The sequence below is a fragment of the Rattus norvegicus genome, chromosome 11 (genome assembly GCF_036323735.1).
Source record: "Rattus norvegicus strain BN/NHsdMcwi chromosome 11, GRCr8, whole genome shotgun sequence".
Classification (NCBI taxonomy): domain Eukaryota; kingdom Metazoa; phylum Chordata; class Mammalia; order Rodentia; family Muridae; genus Rattus; species Rattus norvegicus.
In genome coordinates, this window is record NC_086029.1 from 8,941,029 (window position 1) to 8,962,183 (window position 21,155).

A 21,155-nucleotide genomic window follows, 5' to 3' on the forward strand; every position below is an offset into this window, starting at 1 on the left:
AAGGAACGGAATCTAAGTATCATGGTGAATTGAGTAGATTCCCAATAGGATTCGCATGTAATAAGCATGTTATTCAAGATAGAGCAACGTTAAAACGAACTGAGACACTGTTTCTTTGTGAATTCATTTAGTTCCCAGTTTTCTGCTCTTGTAATATGTGTACTTTTAAAGATTTATCAAAATTTGGTGAGCCGAATCTGAGTAACATGGTGAATTCGGTTAGTTCCAAATAGGCCGCAGTAGTAATAAGTGGACTGTTCGGGTTATAGAAAAATTTTCACGAATGGAATCAAAATTTCTAGGCGAATTCAGTGAGTTCCCAATGGAACATGCTTGTATGAGTTTGCTTTTGAATATCGATCAGCATTTTAAGGAACGGAATCTAAGTATCCTGGTGAATTGAGTAGATTCCCAATAGGATTCGAATGTAATAAGCTTGTATCCAAGAGAGAGCAACGTTTAAACGAACTGAAACACTGTTTCTTTGTGAATTCTGTTAGTTCCCTGTAGCCTGCTCTTGTAATATGTGTACTTTTAAAGATTTATCAAAATTTGGTGAGTGAATCTGAGTAACCGGTGAATTCGGTAAGTTCCCAATAGGCTGCAGTAGTAATAAGTGGACTGTTCGGGATATAGAAAAATTTTCACGAATGGAATCAAAATTTCTAGGCGAATTCAGTGAGTTCCCAATGGGACATGCTTGTATGAGATTGCTTTTCAATATCGATCAACATTTTAAGGAACGGAATCTAAGTATCATGGTGAATTGAGTAGGTTCCCAATAGGATTCGCGAGTAATAAGCTTGTTATTCAAGATAGAGCAACGTTTTAACGAACTGAAACACTGTTTCTTTGTGAATTTAGTTAGTTCCCAGTAGCCTGCTCTTGTAATATGTGTACTTTTAAAGATTTAAAAAAATTTGGTGAGCCGAATCTTAGTAACATGGTGAATTCCGTTAGTTCCCAATAGGCCGCAGTAGTAATAAGTGGACTGTTCTGGATATAGAAAAATTTTCACGAATGGAATCAAAATTTCTAGGCGAATTCAGTGAGATCCCAATGCGACATGCTTGTATGAATTTACTTTTCAATATCGATCAACATTTTAAGGAACGGAATCTAAGTATCATGGTGAATTAAGTAGGTTCCCAGTAGGATTCGCATGTAAAGCTGGTTATTCAAGATAGAGCAACGTTAAAACGAACTGAGACACTGTTTCTTTGTGAATTCAGTTAGTTCCCAGTAGCCTGCTCTTGTAATATGTGTACTTTTAAAGATTTATCAAAATTTGGTGAGCCGAATCTGAGTAACATGGTGAATTCGGTTAGTTCCCAATAGGCCGCAGTAGTAATAAGTGGACTGTTCGAGATATAGAAAAATTTTCACGAATGGAATCAAAATTTCTAGGCGAATTCAGTGAGTCCCCAATGGGACATGCTTGTATGAGTTTGCTTTTCAATATCGAGCAACCCTTTAAGGAAAGGAATCTAAGTATCATGGTGAATTAAGTAGGTTCCCAATAGGATTCGCATGTAATAAGCTTTTTATTCAAGACAGAGCAACGTTTTAGCGAATTGAAACACTGTTTCTTTTGAATTCTGTTAGTTCCTAGTAGCCTGCTCTTGTAATATGTGTACTTTTAAAGATTTATCAAAATTTGCTGATCCGAATCTGAATAACATGGTGAATTCGGTTAGTTCCTAATAGGCCGCAGTAGTAATAAGTGGACTGTTCGAGATATAGAAAAATTTTCACGAATGGAATCAAAATTTCTAGGCGAATTCAGTGAGTTCCCAATGGGACATGCTTGTATGAGTTTGCTTTTCAATGTCGAGCAACATTTTAAGGAACGGAATCTAAGTATCATGGTGAATACAGTAGGTTTTAGGTTTCGCATGTAATAAGCTGGTTATTCAAGAGAGAGCAACGTTTAAACGAACTGAAACACTGTTTCTTTGTGAATTCAGTTAGTTCCCTGTAGCCTGCTCTTGTAATATGTGTACTTTTAAAGATTTATCAAAATTTGGTGAGCCGAATCTGAGTAACATGGTGAATTCGGTTAGTTCCCAATAGGCTGCAGTAGTAATAAGTGGACTGTTCGGGTTATAGAAAAATTTTCACGAATGGAATCAAAATTTATAGGCGAATTCAGTGAGTTCCCAATGGAACATGCTTGTATGAGTTTGCTTTTCAATATCGATCAACATTTTTAGGAACGGAATCTAAGTATCATGGTGAATTGAGTAGATTCCCAATAGGATTCGAATGTAATAAGCTTGTATTCAAGAGAGAGCAACGTTTAAACGAACTGAAACACTGTTTCTTTGTGAATTCAGTTAGTTCCCTGTAGCCTGCTCTTGTAATATGTGTACTGTTAAAGATTTATCAAAATTTGGTGAGTGAATCTGAGTAACCGGTGAATTCGGTAAGTTCCCAATAGGCTGCAGTAGTAATAAGTGGACTGTTCGGGATATAGAAAAATTTTCACGAATGGAATCAAAATTTCTAGGCGAATTCAGTGAGTTCCCAATGGGACATGCTTGTATGAGATTGCTTTTCAATATCGATCAACATTTTAAGGAACGGAATCTAAGTATCATGGTGAATTGAGTAGGTTCCCAATAGGATTCGCGAGTAATAAGCTTGTTATTCAAGATAGAGCAACGTTTTAACGAACTGAAACACTGTTTCTTTGTGAATTCAGTTAGTTCCCAGTAGCCTGCTCTTGTAATATGTGTACTTTTAAAGATTTAAAAAAATTTGGTGAGCCGAATCTGAGTAACATGGTGAATTCCGTTAGTTCCCAATAGGCTGCAATAGTAATAAGTGGACTGTTCTGGATATAGAAAAATTTTCATGAATGGAATCAAAATTTCTAGGCGAATTCAGTGACATCCCAATGCGACATGCTTGTATGAATTTGCTTTTCAATATCGATCAACATTTTAAGGAACGGAATCTAAGTATCATGGTGAATTAAGTAGGTTCCCAGTAGGATTTGCATGTAAAGCTTGTTATTCAAGATAGAGCAACGTTAAAACGAACTGAAACACTGTTTCTTTGTGAATTCATTTAGTTCCCAGTAGTCTGCTCTTGTAATATGTGTACTTTTAAAGATTTATCAAAATTTGGTGAGCCGAATCTGAGTGACATGGTGAATTCGGTTAGTTCCCAATAGGCCGCAGTAGTAATAAGTGGCCTGTTCGGTATATAGAAAAATTTACACGAATGGAATCAAAATTTCTAGGCGAATTCAGTGAGATCCCAATGCGACATGCTTGTATGAGTTTGCTTTTCAATATCGAGCAACCTTTTAAGGAAAGGAATCTAAGTATCATGGTGAATTAAGTAGGTTCCCAATAGGATTCGCATGTAATAAGCTTTTTATTCAAGACAGAGCAACGTTTTAGCGAATTGAAACACTGTTTCTTTTGAATTCAGTTAGTTCCTAGTAGCCTGCTCTTGTAATATGTGTACTTTTAAAGATTTACAAAAATTTGCTGAACCGAATCTGAGTAACATGGTGAATTCGGTTAGTTCCCAATAGGCCGCAGTAGTAATAAGTGGACTCTTCAGGATATAGAAAAATTTTCACGAATGGAATCAAAATTTCTAGGCGATTTCAGTGAGTTCCCAATGGGACATGCTTGTATGAGTTTGCTTTTCAATATCGAGCAACATTTTAAGAAAACGGAATCTAGGTATCCTGGTGAATTCAGTAGGTTTTAGGATTCGCATGTAATAAGCTCGTTATTCAAGAGAGAGCAAAGTTTAAACGACGTGAAACAATGTTTCTTTGTGAATTCAGTTAGTTCCCTGTAGCATGCTCTTTTAATATGTGTACTTTTAAAGATTTATCAAAATTTGGTGAGCCGAATCTGAGTAACCAGTGATTTCGTTAAGTTCCCAGTAGGCCGCAGTAGTAGTAAGTGGACTGTTCGGGATATAGAAAAATTTTCCCGAATGGAATCAAAATATCTAGGCGATTTCAGTGAGTTCTCAATGGGACATGCTTGTATGAGTTTGCTTTTCAATATCGAGCAACATTTTAAGGAACGGAATCTCAGTATCATGGTGAATTCAGTAGGTTTTAGGATTCGCATGTAATAAGCTTGTTATTCAAGAGAGAGCAACGGTGAAACGAACTGAAACACTGTTTCTTTGTGAATTCAGTTAGTACCCTGTAGCCTGCTCTTGTAATATGTGTACATTTAAAGATTTATAAAAATTTGGTGAACCGAATCTGAGTAACGTGGTGAATTCCGTTAGTTCCCAATAGACCGCAGTAGTAGTATGTGGACAGTTCGGGATATAGAAAAATTTTCACGAATGCAATCCAAATTTCTAGGCGATTTCAGTGAGATCCCAATGCGACATGCTTGTATGAGTTTGCTTTTCAATGTCGAGCAACATTTAAGGAACGGAATCTAAGTATCATGGTGAATTCAGTAGGTTTTAGGATTCGCATGTAATAAGCTTGTTATTCAAGAGTGAGCAACGTTTAAACGAACTGAAACACTGTTTCTTTGTGACTTCAGTTAGTTCCCTGTAGCCTGCTCTTGTAATATGTGTACTTTTAAAGATTTATCAAAATTTGGTGAGCCGAATCTGAGTAACCGGTGAATTCGGTGAGTTCCCAATAGGATGCAGTAGTAATAAGTGGACTGTTCGGGATATAGAAAAATTTTCACGAATGGAATCGAAATTTCTAGGCGAATTCAGTGAGTTCCCAATAGAACATTCTTGTATGAGATTGCTTTTCAATATCGATCAACATTTTAAGGAACGGAATCTAAGTATCATGGTTAATTGAGTAGGTTCCCAATAGGATTCGCGAGTAATAAGCTTGTTATTCAAGAATGAGCAACGTTTCAACGAACTGAAACACTGTATCTTTGTGAATTCAGTTAGTTCCCAGTAGTCTGCTCTTGTAATATGTGTACTTTTAAAGATTTACAAAAATTTGGTGAACCAAATCTGAGTAACATGGTGAATTCGGTTAGTTCCCAATACGCCGCAGTAGTAATAAATGGACTGTTCTGGATATAGAAAAATTTTCACGAATGGAATCAAAATTTCTAGGCGAATTCAGTGAGATCCCAATGTGACGTGCTTGTATGAGTTTGGTTTTCAATATCGATCAACATTTTAAGGAACGGAATCAAAGTATGATGGTGAATTAAGTAGGTTCCCAATAGGATTCGCATGTAATAAGCTTGTTATTCAAGATAGAGCAACGTTCTAACGAACTGAAACACTGTTTCTTTTGAAAACAGTTAGTTTCTAGTAGCCTGCTCTTGTAATATGTGTACTTTTAAAGATTTATAAAAATTTGGTGAACCGAATCTGAGTAACATGGTGAATTCCGTTAGTTCCCAATGAGCCGCAGTAGTAGTAAGTGGACTGTTCGGGATATAGAGAAATTTTCACGAATGGAATCAAAATTTCTAGGCGAATTCTGTGAGTTCCCAATGGGACATGCTTGTATGAGTTTGCTTTCAAGGCGAGGAACATTTTAAGGAACAGAAACTAAGTATCATGGAGAATTCAGTAGGTTTTAGGATTCGCATGTAATAAGCTTGTTATTCAAGAGAGAGCAACGTTAAAACGAACTGAGACACTGTTTCTTTGTGAATTCAGTTAGTTCCCAGTAGCCTGCTCTTGTAATATGTGTACTTTTAAAGATTTATATAAATTTGGTGAGCCGAATCTGAGTAACATGGTGAATTCGGTTAGTTCCCAATAGGCCGCAGTAGTAATAAGTTGACTGTTCGAGATATAGAAAAATTTTCACGAATGGAATCAAAATTTCTAGGCGAATTCAGTGAGTTCCCAATGGGACATGCTTGTATGAGTTTGCTTTTCAATATCGAGCATCATTTTAAAGAATGGATTCTAAGTATCATGGTGAATTGAGTAGGTTCCCAATAGGATTCGCATGTAATAAGCTTGTTATTCAAGACAGAGCAACGTTTTAGCGAATTGAAACACTGTTTCTTTTGAATTCAGTTAGTTCCTAGTAGCCTGCTCTTGTAATATATGTACATTTAAAGATTTATAAAAATTTGGTGAACCGAATCTGAGTAACATGGTGATTTCCGTTCGTTCCCAATAGGCCGCAGTAGTAGTAAGTGGACTGTTCGGGATATAGAAAAATTTTCACGAATGGAATCAAAATTTCTAGGCGATTTCAGTGAGTTCCCAATGGGACATGCTTGTATGAGTTTGTTTTTCAATGTCGAGCAACATTTTAAGGAACGGAATCTAAGTATCATGGTGAATTCAGTAGGTTTTAGGATTCGCATGTAATAAGCTAGTTATTCAAGAGAGAGCAACGTTTAAACGAACTGAAACACTGTTTCTTTGTGAATTCAGTTAGTTCCCTGTAGCCTGCTCTTGTAATATGTGTACTTTTAAAGATTTATAAAAATTTGGTGAACCGAATCTGAGTAACATGGTGAATTCGGTTAGTTCCCAATAGGCCGCAGTAGTAGTAAGTGAACAGTTCGGGATATAGAAAAATTTTCACGAATGGAATCAAAATTTCTAGGCGAATTCAGTGAGTTCCCAATGGGACATGCTTGTATGAGTTTGCTTTTCAATGTCGAGTAACATTTTAAGGAACGGAATCTAAGAATCATCATGAATTCAGTAGGTTTTAGGATTCGCATGTAATAAGCATGTTATTCAAGAGAGAGCAACGTTTAAACGAACTGAAACACTGTTTCTTTGTGAATTCAGTTAGTTCCCTGTAGCCTGCTCTTGTAATATGTGTACTTTTAAAGATTTATCAAAATTTGGTGAGCCGAATCTGAGTAACCGGTGAATTCGGTGAGTTCCCAATAGGCTGCAGTAGTAATAAGTGGAAAGTTCGGGATATAGAAAAATTTTCACGAATGGAATCAAAATTTCTAGGCGAATTCAGTGAGTTCCCAATGGAACATTCTTGTATGAGATTGCTTTTCAATATCGAGCAACATTTTAAGGAACGTAATCTAAGTATCATGGTGAATTGAGCAGGTTCCTAATAAGATTCGCGAGTAAAAAGCTTGTTATTCAAGAATGAGCAACCTTTCAACGAACTGAAACACTGTTTCATTGTGAATTCAGTTAGTTCCCAGTATTCTGCTCTTGTAATATGTGTACTTTTAAAGCTTTATAAAAATTTCGTGAACCAAATCTGAGTAACGTGGTGAATTCGGTTAGTTCCCAATAGGCAGTAGTAGTAATAAATGGACTGTTCTGGATATAGAAAAATTTTCACGAATGGTATCAAAATTTCTAGGCGAATTCAGTGAGATCCCAATGCGACATGCTTGTATGAGTTTGCTTTTCAATATCGATCAACATTTTAAGGAACGGAATCAAAGTATGATGGTGAATTAAGTAGGTTCCCAATAGGATTCGCATGTAATAAGCTTGTTATTCAAGATAGAGCAACATTTTAACGCACTGAAACACTGTTTCTTTTGAAAACAGTTAGTTTCTAGTAGCCTGCTCTTGTAATATGTGTACTTTAAAGATTTATAAAAATTTGGTGAACCGAATCTGAGTAACATGGTGAATTGTGTTAGTTCCCAATAGGCCGCAGTTATAGTAAGTGGACTGTTCGGGATATAGAAAAATTTTCACGAATGGAATCAAAATTTCTAGGCGATTTCAGTGAGTTCCCAATGGGACATGCTTGTATGAGTTTGCTTTTCAATGTCGAGCAACATTTTAAGGAACGGAATCTAAGTATCATGGTGAATTCAGTAGGTTTTAGGATTCGCATGTAATAAGCTTGTTATTCAAGAGAGAGCAACGTTTAAACGAACTGAAACACTGTTTCTTTGTGAATTCAGTTAGTTCCCTGTAGCCTGCTCTTGTAATATGTGTACTTTTAAAGATTTATCAAAATTTGGTGAGCCGAATCTGAGTAACATGGTGAATTCGGTTAGTTCCCAATAAGCCACAGTAGTAATAAGTGGACTGTTCGGGATATAGAAAAATTTTCACGAATGGAATCAAAATTTCTAGGCGAATTCAGTGAGTTCCCAATGGAACATTCTTGTATGAGATTGCTTTTCAATATCGATCAACATTTTAAGGAACGGAATCTAAGTATCATGGTGAATTGAGCAGGTTCCCAACAGGATTCGCGAGTAAAAAGCTTGTTATTCAAGAATGAGCAACGTTTCAACGAACTGAAACACTGTTTCTTTGTGAATTCAGTTAGTTCCCAGTATTCTGCTCTTGTAATATGTGTACTTTTAAAGCTTTATAAAAATTTCGTGAACCAAATCTAAGTAACATGGTGAATTCGGTTAGTTCCCAATAGGATGCAGTAGTAATAAATGGACTGTTCTGGATATAGAAAAATTTTCACGAATGGAATCAAAATTTCTAGGCGAATTCAGTGACATCCCAATGCGACATGCTTGTATGAATTTGCTTTTCAATATCGATCAACATTTTAAGGAACGGAATCTAAGTATCATGGTGAATTAAGTAGGTTCCCAATAGGATTCGCATGTAATAAGCTTTTTATTCAAGACAGAGCAACGTTTTAGCGAATTGAAACACTGTTTCTTTTGAATTCAGTTAGTTCCTAGTGGCCTGCTCTTGTAATATGTGTACTTTTAAAGATTTACAAAAATTTGCTGAACCGAATCTGAGTAACATGGTGAATTCGGTTAGTTCCCAATAGGCCGCAGTAGTAATAAGTGGACTCTTCAGGATATAGAAAAATTTTCACGAATGGAATCAAAATTTCTAGGCGATTTCAGTGAGTTCCCAATGGTACATGCTTGTATGAGTTTGCTTTTCAATATCGAGCAACATTTTAAGAAAACGGAATCTAGGTATCCTGGTGAATTCAGTAGGTTTTAGGATTCGCATGTAATAAGCTCGTTATTCAAGAGAGAGCAAAGTTTAAACGACGTGAAACAATGTTTCTTTGTGAATTCAGTTAGTTCCCTGTAGCATGCTCTTGTAATATGTGTACTTTTAAAGATTTATCAAAATTTGGTGAGCCGAATCTGAGTAACCAGTGATTTCGTTAAGTTCCCAATAGGCCGCAGTAGTAGTAAGTGGACTGTTCGGGATATAGAAAAATTTTCCCGAATGGAATCAAAATATCTAGGCAATTTCAGTGAGTTCTCAATGGGACCTGCTTGTATGAGTTTGCTTTTCAATATCGAGCAACATTTTAAGGAACGGAATCTCAGTATCATGGTGAATTCAGTAGGTTTTAGGATTCGCATGTAATAAGCTTGTTATTCAAGAGAGAGCAACGGTGAAACGAACTGAAACACTGTTTCTTTGTGAATTCAGTTAGTACCCTGTAGCCTGCTCTTGTAATATGTGTACATTTAAAGATTTATAAAAATTTGGTGAACCGAATCTGAGTAACATGGTGAATTCCGTTAGTTCCCAATAGACCGCAGTAGTAGTATGTGGACTGTTCGGGATATAGAAAAATTTTCACGAATGAAATCCAAATTTCTAGGCGATTTCAGTGAGATCCCAATGCGACATGCTTGTATGAGTTTGCTTTTCAATGTCGAGCAACATTTTAAGGAACGGAATCTAAGTATCATGGTGAATTCAGTAGGTTTTAGGATTCAAATGTAATAAGCTTGTTATTCAAGAGTGAGCAAAGTTTAAACGAACTGAAACACTGTTTCTTTGTGAATTCAGTTAGTTCCCTGTAGCCTGCTCTTGTAATATGTGTACTTTTAAAGATTTATCAAAATTTGGTGAGCCGAATCTGAGTAACCGGTGAATTCGGTGAGTTCCCAATAGGCTGCAGTAGTAATAAGTGGACTGTTCGGGATATAGATAAATTTTCACGAATGGAATCAAAATTTCTAGGCGAATTCAGTGAGTTCCCAATAGAACATTCTTGTATGAGATTGCTTTTCAATATCGATCAACATTTTAAGGAACGGAATCTAAGTATCATGGTTAATTGAGTAGGTTCCCAATAGGATTCGCGAGTAATAAGCTTGTTATTCAAGAATGAGCAACGTTTCAACGAACTGAAACACTGTTTCTTTGTGAATTCAGTTAGTTCCCAGTAGTCTGCTCTTGTAATATGTGTACATTTAAAGATTTACAAAAATTTGGTGAACCAAATCTGAGTAACATGGTGAATTCGGTTAATTCCCAATAGGCCGCAGTAGTAATAAAAGGACTGTTCTGGATATAGAAAAATTTTCACGAATGGAATCAAAATTTCTAGGCGAATTCAGTGAGATCCCAATGTGACGTGCTTGTATGAGTTTGGTTTTCAATATCGATCAACATTTTAAGGAACGGAATCAAAGTATGATGGTGAATTAAGTAGGTTCCCAATAGGATTCGCATGTAATAAGCTTGTTATTCAAGATAGAGCAACGTTTTAACGAACTGAAACACTGTTTCTTTTGAAAACAGTTAGTTTCTAGTAGCCTGCTCTTGTAATATGTGTACTTTTAAAGATTTATAAAAATTTGGTGAACCGAATCTGAGTAACATGGTGAATTCCGTTAGTTCCCAATAAGCCGCAGTAGTAGTAAGTGGACTGTTCGGGATATGGAAAAATTTTCACGAATGGAATCAAAATTTCTAGGCGAATTCAGTGAGTTCCCAATGGGACATGCTTGTATGAGTTTGCTTTCAAGGCGAGGAACATTTTAAGGAACAGAAACTAAGTATCATGGAGAATTCAGTAGGTTTTAGGATTCGCATGTAATAAGCTTGTTATTCAAGAGAGAGCAACGTTAAAACGAACTGAGACACTGTTTCTTTGTGAATTCAGTTAGTTCCCAGTAGCCTGCTCTTGTAATATGTGTACTTTTAAAGATTTATAAAAATTTGGTGAGCCGAATCTGAGTAACATGGTGAATTTGGTTAGTTCCCAATAGGCCGCAGTAGTAATAAGTTGACTGTTCGAGATATAGAAAAATTTTCACGAATGGAATCAAAATGTCTAGGCGAATTCAGTGAGTTCCCAATGGGACATGCTTGTATGAGTTTGCTTTTCAATATCGAGCATCATTTTAAAGAATGGATTCTAAGTATCATGGTGAATTGAGTAGGTTCCCAATAGGATTCGCATGTAATAAGCTTGGTATTCAAGACAGAGCAACGTTTTAGCGAATTGAAACACTGTTTCTTTTGAATTCAGTTAGTTCCTAGTAGCCTGCTCTTGTAATATATGTACATTTAAAGATTTATAAAAATTTGGTGAACCGAATCTGAGTAACATGGTGATTTCCGTTAGTTCCCAATAGGCCGCAGTAGTAGTAAGTGGACTGTTCGGGATATAGAAAAATTTTCACGAATGGAATCAAAATTTCTAGGCGATTTCAGTGAGTTCCCAATGGGACATGCTTGTATGAGTTTCCTTTTCAATGTCGAGCAACATTTTAAGGAACGGAATCTAAGTATCATGGTGAATTCAGTAGGTTCCCAATAGGATTCGCGAGTAATAAGCTTGTTATTCAAGATAGAGCCACGTTTAAACGAACTGAAACACTGTTTCTTTGTGAATTCAGTTAGTTCCCAGTAGTCTGCCCTTGTAATATGTGTACTTTTAAAGATTTATCAAAATTTGGTGAGCCGAATCTGAGTAACCGGTGAATTCGGTGAGTTCCCAATAGGCTGCAGTAGTAATAAGAGAACTGTTCGGGATATAGAAAAATTTTCACGAATGGAATCAAAATTTCTAGGCGAATTCAGTGAGTTCCCAATGGAACATTCTTGTATGAGATTGCTTTTCAATATCGATCAACATTTTAAGGAACGGAATCTAAGTATCATGGTGAATTGAGTAGGTTCCCAATAGGATTCGCGAGTAATAAGCTTGTTATTCAAGATAGAGCAACGTTTTAACGAACTGAAACACTGTTTCTTTGTGAATTCAGTTAGTTCCCAGTAGCCTGATCTTGTAATATGTGTACTTTTAAAGATTTATAAAAATTTGGTGAGCCGAATCTGAGTAACATGGTGAATTCGGTTAGTTCCCAATAGGCCGCAGTAGTAATAAGTGGACTGTTCTGGATATAGAAAAATTTTCACGAATGGAATCAAAATTTCTAGGCGAATTCAGTGAGATCCCAATGCGACATGCTTGTATGAATTTGCTTTTCAATATTGATCAACATTTTAAGGAACGGAATCTAAGTATCATGGTGAATTAAGTAGGTTCCCAGTAGAATTCGCATGTAATAAGCTTGTTATTCAAGATAGAGCAACGTTTTAACGAACTGAAACACTGTTTCTTTGTGAAATCAGTTATTTCCCAGTAGCCTGCTCTTGTAATATGTGTACTTTTAAAGATTTATCAAAATTTGGTGAGCCGAATCTGAGTAACATGGTGAATTCGGTTAGTTCCCAATAGGCCACAGTAGTAATAAGTGGACTGTTCGAGATAAAGAAAAATTTTCACGAATGGAATCAAAATTTCTAGGCGAATTCAGTGAGTTCCCAATGGGACATGCTTGTATGAGTTTGCTTTTCAATATCGAGCAACATTTTAAGGAAAGGAATCTAAGTATCATGGTGAATTAAGTAGGTTCCCAATAGGATTCGCATGTAATAAGCTTGTTATTCAAGACAGAGCAACGTTTTAGCGAATTAAAACACTGTTTCTTTTGAATTCAGTTAGTTCCTAGTAGTCTGCTCTTGTAATATGTGTACTATTAAAGATTTACAAAAATTTGGTGAACCGAATGTGAGTAACATGGTGAATTCCGTTAGTTCCCAATAGGCCACAGTAGTAGTAAGTGGACTGTTCGGGATATAGAAAAATTTTCACGAATGGAATCAAAATTTCTAGGCGATTTCAGTGAGTTCCCATTGGGACATGCTTGTATGAGTTTGCTTTTCAATGTCGAGCAACATTTTAAGGAACAGAATCTAAGTATCATGGCGAATTCAGTAGGTTTTAGGATTCGCATGTAATAAGCTTGTTATTCAAGAGAGAGCAACGTTTTAACGAAATGAAACACTGTTTCTTTGTGAATTCAGTTAGTTCCTAGTAGCCTGCTCTTGTAATATGTGTACTTTTAAAGATTTATAAAAACTTGGTGAACCCATTCTGAGTAACTTGGTGAATTCGGTTAGGTCCCAATAGGCCGCAGTAGTAGTAAGTGGACTGTTCGGGATATAGAAAAATTTTCAAAAATGGAATCAAAATTTCTAGGCGAATTCAGTGAATTCCCAATGGAACATGCTTGTATGAGTGTGCTTTTCAATATCGATCAACATTTTAAGGAACGGAATCTAAATATCATGGTGAATTGAGTAGATTCCCAATAGGATTTGCATGTAATAAGCTTGTTATTCAAGATAGAGCAACGTTAAAACGAACTGAGACACTGTTTCTTTGTGAATTCAGTTAGTTCCCTGTAGCATGCTCTTGTATTATGTTTACTTTTAAAGATTTATAAAAATTTGGTGAACCGAATCTGAGTAACATGGTGAATTCGGTTAGTTCCCAATATGCCTCAGTAGTAATAAGTTGACTGTTCGGGATATAGAAAAATTTTCACGAATGGAATCAAAATTTCTAGGCGAATTCGTTGAGTTTCCAATTGAACATGCTTGTATGAGTTTTCTTTTCAATATCGATCTCATTTTAAGGAACGGAATCTAAGTATCATGGTGAATTGATTAGGTTCCCAATAGGATTCGCATGTAATAAGCTTGTTATTCAAGATAGAGCAACGTAATAACGAACTGAGACACTGTTTCTTTGTGAATTCAGTTAGTTCCCAGTAGCCTGCTCTTGTAATATGTGTACTTTTAAAGATTTATAAAAATTTGGTGAGCCGAATCTGAGTAACATGGTGAATTCGGTTACTTCCGAATAGGCCGCAGTTGTATTAAGTGGACTGTTCGAGATATAGCAATATTTTCACGAATGGAATCAAAATTTCTAGGCGAATTCAGTGAGTTCCCAATGGAACATGCTTGTATGAGTATTCTTTTCAATATCGATCAAAATTTTAAGGAACGGAATCTAAATATCATGGTGAATTGAGTAGATTACCAATAGGATTTGCATGTAATAATCTTGTTATTCAAGACAGAGCAACGTTAAAACGAACTGAGACACTGTTTCTTTGTGAATTCAGTTAGTTCCCTGTAGCCTGCTCTTGTAATATGTGTACTTTTAAAGATGTATCAGAATTTGGTGAGCCGAATCTGAGTAACCGGTGAATTCGGTAAGTTCCCAATAGGCCGCAGTAGTAGTATGTGGACTGTTCTGGATATAGAAAAATTATCACGAATAGAATCAAAATATCTGGGCGATTTCAGTGAGTTCCCAATGGGACATGCTTGTATGAGTTTGCTTTTCAATATCGAGCAACATTTTAAGGAACGGAATCTAAGTATCATGGTGAATTCAGTAGGTTTTAGGATTCGCTTGTAATAAGCTTGTTATTCAAGAGAGAGCAACGTTTAAACGAACTGAAACACTGTTTCTTTGTGAATTCAGTTAGTTCCCTGTAGGCTGCTCTTGTAATATGTGTACTTTTAAAGATTTATAAAAGTTTGGTGAGCGCAATCTGAGTAATATGGTGAATTCGGTTAGTTCCCAATAGGCCGCAAGAGTAATAAGTGGACTGTTCGGGATATAGTAAAATTTTCACGAATGGAATCAAAATTTCTAGGCGATTTCAGTGAGTTCCCAATGGGACATGCTTGTATGAGTTTGCTTTTCAATATCGAGCAACATTTTAAGGAACAGAATCAAAGTATCATTGTGAATTCAGTAGGTTTTAGGATTCGCATGTAATAAGCTTGTTATTCAAGAGAGAGCAACGTTTAAACGAACTGAAACACAGTTTCTTTGTGAATTCAGTTAGTTCCCTGTAGCCTGCTATTGTAATATGTGTACTTTAAAGATTTATCAAAATTTGGTGAGCCGAATCTGAGTAACCGGTGAATTCGGTAAGTTCCCAATAGGCCGCAGTAGTAATAAGTGGACTGTTCGGGAAATAGAAAAATTTTCACGAATGGAATCAAAATTTCTAGGCGAATTCAGTGAGTTCCCAATGGAACATGTTTGTATGAGTATTCTTTTCAATATCGATCAACATTTTAAGGAACGGAATCTAAGTATCATGGTGAATTGAGTAGGTTCCCAATAGGATTCGCGAGTAATAAGCTTGTTATTCAACATAGGGCAACGTTTTAACAAACTGAGACACTGTTTCTTTGTGAATTCAGTTAGTTCCCAGTAGCCTGTTCTTGTAATATGAGTACTTTTAAAGATTTCTAAAAATTTGGTGAGCCGAATCTGAGTAACATGGTGAATTCGGTTAGTTCTGATTGGCCGCAGTTGTAATAAGTGGACTGTTCGAGATATAGAAAAATTTTCACGAATGGAATCAAAATTTCTAGGCGAATTCAGTGAGTTCCCAATGGGACATACTTGTATGAGTTTGCTTTTCAATATCGAGCAACATTTTAAGGAACGGAATCTAAGTATCTTGGTGAATTCAGTAGGATTAAGGATTCGCATGTAATAAGCTTGTTATTCAAGATAGAGCAACGTTTAAACGACCTGAAACACTGTTTCTTTGTGAATTCAGTTAGTTCCCTGTAGCCTGCTCTTGTAATATGTGTACTTTTAAAGATTTATCAAAATTTGGTGAGCCGAATCTGAGTAACCGGTGAATTCGGTAAGTTCCCAATAGGCCACAGTAGTAATATGTGGACTGTTCGGGATATAGAAAATTTTCAAGAATGGAATCAAAATTTCTAGGCGATTTCAGTGAGTTCCCAATGGGACATGCTTGTATGAGTTTGCTTTTCAATATCGAGCAACATTTTAAGGAACAGAATCAAAGTATCATTGTGAATTCAGTGTGTTTTAGGATTCGCATGTAATAAGCTTGTTATTCAAGAGAGAGCAACGTTTAAACGAACTGAAACACATTTTCTTTGTGAAATCAGTTAGTTCCCTGTAGCCTGCTATTGTAATATGTGTACTTTTAAAGATTTATCAAAATTTGGTGAGCCGAATCTGAGTAACCGGTGAATTCGGTAAGTTCCCAATAGGCCGCAGTAGTAATAAGTGGACTGTTCGGGAAATAGAAAAATTTTCACGAATGGAATCAAAATTTCTAGGCGAATTCAGTGAGTTCCCAATGGAACATGTTTGTATGAGTATTCTTTTCAATATCGATCAACATTTTAAGGAACGGAATCTAAGTATCATGGTGAATTGAGTAGGTTCCCAATAGGATTCGCGAGTAATAAGCTTGTTATTCAACATAGGGCAACGATTTAACAAACTGAAACACTGTTTCTTTGTGAATTCAGTTAGTTCCCTGTAGCCTGCTCTTGTAATATGTGTACTTTTAAAGATTTATAAAAATTTGGTGAGCCGAATCTGAGTATCATGGTGAATTCGGTTAGTTCCCAATAGGCAGCAGTAGTAATAATGGACTCTTCGAGATATAGAAAAATTTTCACGAATGGAATCAAAATGTCTAGGCGAATTCAGTAAGTTCCCAATGGGACATGCTTGTATCAGTTTGCTTTTCAATGTCGAGCAACATTTTAAAGAACGGAATCTAAGTATCATGGTGAGTTCAGTAGGTTTTAGGATTCGCATGTAATAAGCTTGTTATTCAAGAGAGAGCAACGTTAAAACGAACTGAGACACTGTTTCTTTGTGAATTCAGTTAGTTCCCAGTAGCCTGCTCTTGTCATATGTGTACTTTTAAAGATTTATAAAAATTGGTGAGCCGAATCTGAGTAACATTGTGAATATGGTTAGTTCCTAATAGGCCGCAGTAGTAATAAGTGGACTGTTCGAGATATAGAAAAATTTTCACGAATGGAATCAAAATTACTAGGTGAATTCAGTGAGTTCCCAATGGGACATGCTTGTATGAGTTTGCTTTTCAATATCGAGCAACATTTTAAGGACAGGAATCTAAGTATCATGGTGAATTGAGTAGGTTCCCAATAGGATTTGCATGTAAGAAGCTTGTTATTCAAGATAGAGCAACGTTTTAGCGAATTGAAACACTGTTTCTTTGTGAATTCAGTTAGTTCCCTGTAGCCTGCTCTTGTAATATGTGTACTTTTAAAGATTTATCAAAATTTGCTGAGCCGAATCTGAGTAACATGGTGAATTCTGTTAGTTCCCAATAGACCGCAATAGTAATAAGTGGACTGTTCGGGATATAGAAAAATTTTCACGAATGGAATCAAAATTTCTAGGCGATTTCAGTGAGTTCCCAATGGGACATGCTTGTATGAGTTTGCTTTTCAATATCGAGCAACATTTTAAGGAACAGAATCAAAGTATCATGGTGAATTCAGTAGGCTTTAGGATTCGCATGTAATAAGCTTGTTATTCAAGAGAGAGCAACGTTTTAACGAAATGAAACACTGTTTCTTTGTGAATTCAGTTAGTTCCCTGTAGCCTGCTCTTGTAATATGTGTACTTTAAAGATTTATCAAAATTTGGTGAGCCGAATCTGAGTAAAAGGTGAATTCGGTAAGTTCCCAATAGGCCGCAGTAATAGTAGGTGGACTGTTCGGGATATAGAAAAATTTTCACGAATGGAATCAAAATTTCTAGGCGAATTCAGTGAGTTCCCAATGGAACATGCTTGTATGAGTATTCTTTTCAATATCGATCAACATTTTAAGGAACGGAATCTAAGTATCATGGTGAATTGAGTAGGTTCCCAATAGGATTCGCGAGTAATAAGCTTGTTATTCAAGATAGAGCAACGTTTTAACGAAATGAAACACTGTTTCTTTGTGAATTCAGTTAGTTCCCTGTAGCCTGCTCTTGTAATATGTGTACTTTAAAGATTTATCAAAATTTGGTGAGCCGAATCTGAGTAAAAGGTGAATTCGGTAAGTTCCCAATAGGCCGCAGTAATAGTAGGTGGACTGTTCGGGATATAGAAAAATTTTCACGAATGGAATCAAAATTTCGATCCAATTTCAGTGATTTCCCAATGGGACATGCTTGTATGAGTTTGCTTTTCAATATCGAACAACATTTTTTGGAACGGAATCTAATTATCATGGTGAATTGAGTAGGTTCCCAATAGGATTCGCATGTAATAACCTTGTTATTCAAGAAGGAGCAACGTTTTAGCGAATTGAAACACTGTTTCTTTGTGAATTCAGTTAGTTCCCTGTAGCCTGCTCTTGTAATATGTGTACTTTTAAAGATTTATCAAAATTTGGTGAGCCGAATCTGAGTAACATGGTGAATTCTGTTAATTCCCAATAGGCCGCAGTAGTAATATGTGGACTGTTCGGGATATAGAAAAATTTTCACGAATGGAATCAAAATTTCTAGGCGAATTCAGTGAGTTCCCAATGGAACATGCTTGTATGAGTATTCTTTTCAATATCGATCAACATTTTAAGGAACGGAATCTAAATATCATGGTGAATTGAGTAGATTACCAATAGGATTTGCATGTAATAATCTTGTTATTCAAGACAGAGCAACGTTAAAACGAACTGAGACACTGTTTCTTTGTGAATTCAGTTAGTTCCCTGTAGCCTGCTCTTGTAATATGTGTACTTTTAAAGATGTATCAAAATTTGGTGAGCCGAATCTGAGTAACCGGTGAATTCGGTAAGTTCCCAATAGGCCGCAGTAGTAGTATGTGGACTGTTCTGGATATAGAAAAATTATCACGAATAGAATCAAAATATCTGGGCGATTTCAGTGAGTTCCCAATGGGACATGCTTGTATGAGTTTGCTTTTCAATATCGAGCAACATTTTAAGGAACGGAATCTAAGTATCATGGTGAATTCAGTAGGTTTTAGGATTCGCTTGTAATAAGCTTGTTATTCAAGAGAGAGCAACGTTTAAACGAACTGAAACACTGTTTCTTTGTGAATTCAGTTAGTTCCCTGTAGGCTGCTCTTGTAATATGTGTACTTTTAAAGATTTATAAAAGTTTGGTGAGCGGAATCTGAGTAACATGGTGAATTCGGTTAGTTCCCAATAGGCCGCAGTAGTAATAAGTGGACTGTTCGGGATATAGAAAAATTTTCACGAATGGAATCAAAATTTCTAGGCGATTTCAGTGAGTTCCCAATGGGACATGCTTGTATGAGTTTGCTTTTCAATATCGAGCAACATTTTAAGGAACAGAATCAAAGTATCATGGTGAATTCAGTAGGTTTTAGGATTCGCATGTAATAAGCTTGTTATTCAAGAGAGAGCAACGTTTTAGCGAATTGAAACACTGTTTCTTTGTGAATTCAGTTAGTTCCCTGTAGCCTGCTCTTGTAATATGTGTACTTTTAAAGATTTATCAAAATTTGGTGAGCCGAATCTGAGTAACCGGTGAATTCGGTAAGTTCCCAATAGGCCACAGTAGTAATATGTGGACTGTTCGGGATATAGAAAAATTTTCACGAATGGAATCAAAATTTCTAGGCGATTTCAGTGAGTTCCCAATGGAACATGCTTGTATGAGTTTGCTTTTCAATATCGAGCAACATTTTAAGGAACAGAATCAAAGTATCATTGTGAATTCAGTAGGTTTTAGGATTCGCATGTAATAAGCTTGTTATTCAAGAGAGAGCAACGTTTAAACGAACTGAAACACAGTTTCTTTGTGAATTCAGTTAGTTCCCTGTAGCCTGCTATTGTAATATGTGTACTTTAAAGATTTATCAAAATTTGGTGAGCCGAATCTGAGTAACCGGTGAATTCGGTAAGTTCCCAATAGGCCGCAGTAGTAATAAGTGGACTGTTCGGGAAATAGAAAAATTTTCATGAATGGAATCAAAATTTCTAGGCGAATTCAGTGAGTTCCCAATGGAACATGTTTGTATGAGTATTCTTTTCAATATCGATCAACATTTTAAGGAACGGAATCTAAGTATCATGGTGAATTGAGTAGGTTCCCAATAGGATTCGCGAGTAATAAGCTTGTTATTCAACATAGGGCAACGTTTTAACAAACTGAGACACTGTTTCTTTGTGAATTCAGTTAGTTCCCAGTAGCCTGCTCTTGTAATATGTGTACTTTTAAAGATTTCTAAAAATTTGGTGAGCCGAATCTGAGTAACATGGTGAATTCGGTTAGTTCTGAATAGGCCGCAGTTGTAATAAGTGGACTGTTCGAGATATAGAAAAATTATCACGAATGGAATCAAAATTTCTAGGCGAATTCAGTGAGTTCCCAATGGGACATGCTTGTATGAGTTTGCTTTTCAATATCGAGCAACATTTTAAGGAACGGAATCCAAGTATCATGGTGAATTGATTAGGTTCCCAATAGGATTCGCATGTAATAAGCTTGTTATTCACGACAGAGCAACGTTATAACGAACTGAGACACTGTTTCTTTGTGAATTCAGTTAGTTCCCAGTAGCCTGCTCTTGTAATATGTGTACTTTTAAAGATTTATAAAAATTTGTTGAGCCGAATCTGAGTAACATGGTGAATTCGGTTAGTTCCTAATAGGCCGCAGTAGTAATAAGTGGACTGTTCGAGATATAGAAAAATTTTCACGAATGGAATCAAAATTACTAGGTGAATTCAGTGAGTTCCCAATGGGACATGCTTGTATGAGTTTGCTTTTCAATATCGAGCAACATTTTAAGGACAGGAATCTAAGTATCATGGTGAATTGAGTAGGTTCCCAATAGGATTTGCATGTAATAAGCTTGTTATTCAAGATAGAGCAACGTTTTAGCGAAATGAAACACTGTTTCTTTGTGAATTCAGTTAGTTCCCTGTAGCCTGCTCTTGTAATATGTGTACTTTTAAAGATTTATAAAAATTTGGTGAACCGAATCTGGGTAACATGGTGAATTCCGTTAGTTCCCAATAGGCCGCAGTAGTAGTAAGTGGACAGGTCGGGATATAGAAAAATATTCACGAATGGAATCAAAATTTCTAGGAGATTTCAGTGAGTTCCCAATGGGACATGTTTGTATGATTTTGCTTTTCAATGTCGAGCAACATTTTAAGGAACGGAATCTAAGTATCATGGTGAATTCAGTAGGTTTTAGGATTCCCATGTAATAAGCTTGTTATTCAAGAGAGAGCAAAGTTTTAACGAACTGAAACACTGTTTCTTTGTGAATTCAGATAGTTCCTAGTAGCCTGCTCTTGTAATATGTGTACTTTTAAAGATTTATCAAAATTTGGTGAGCCGAATCTGAGTA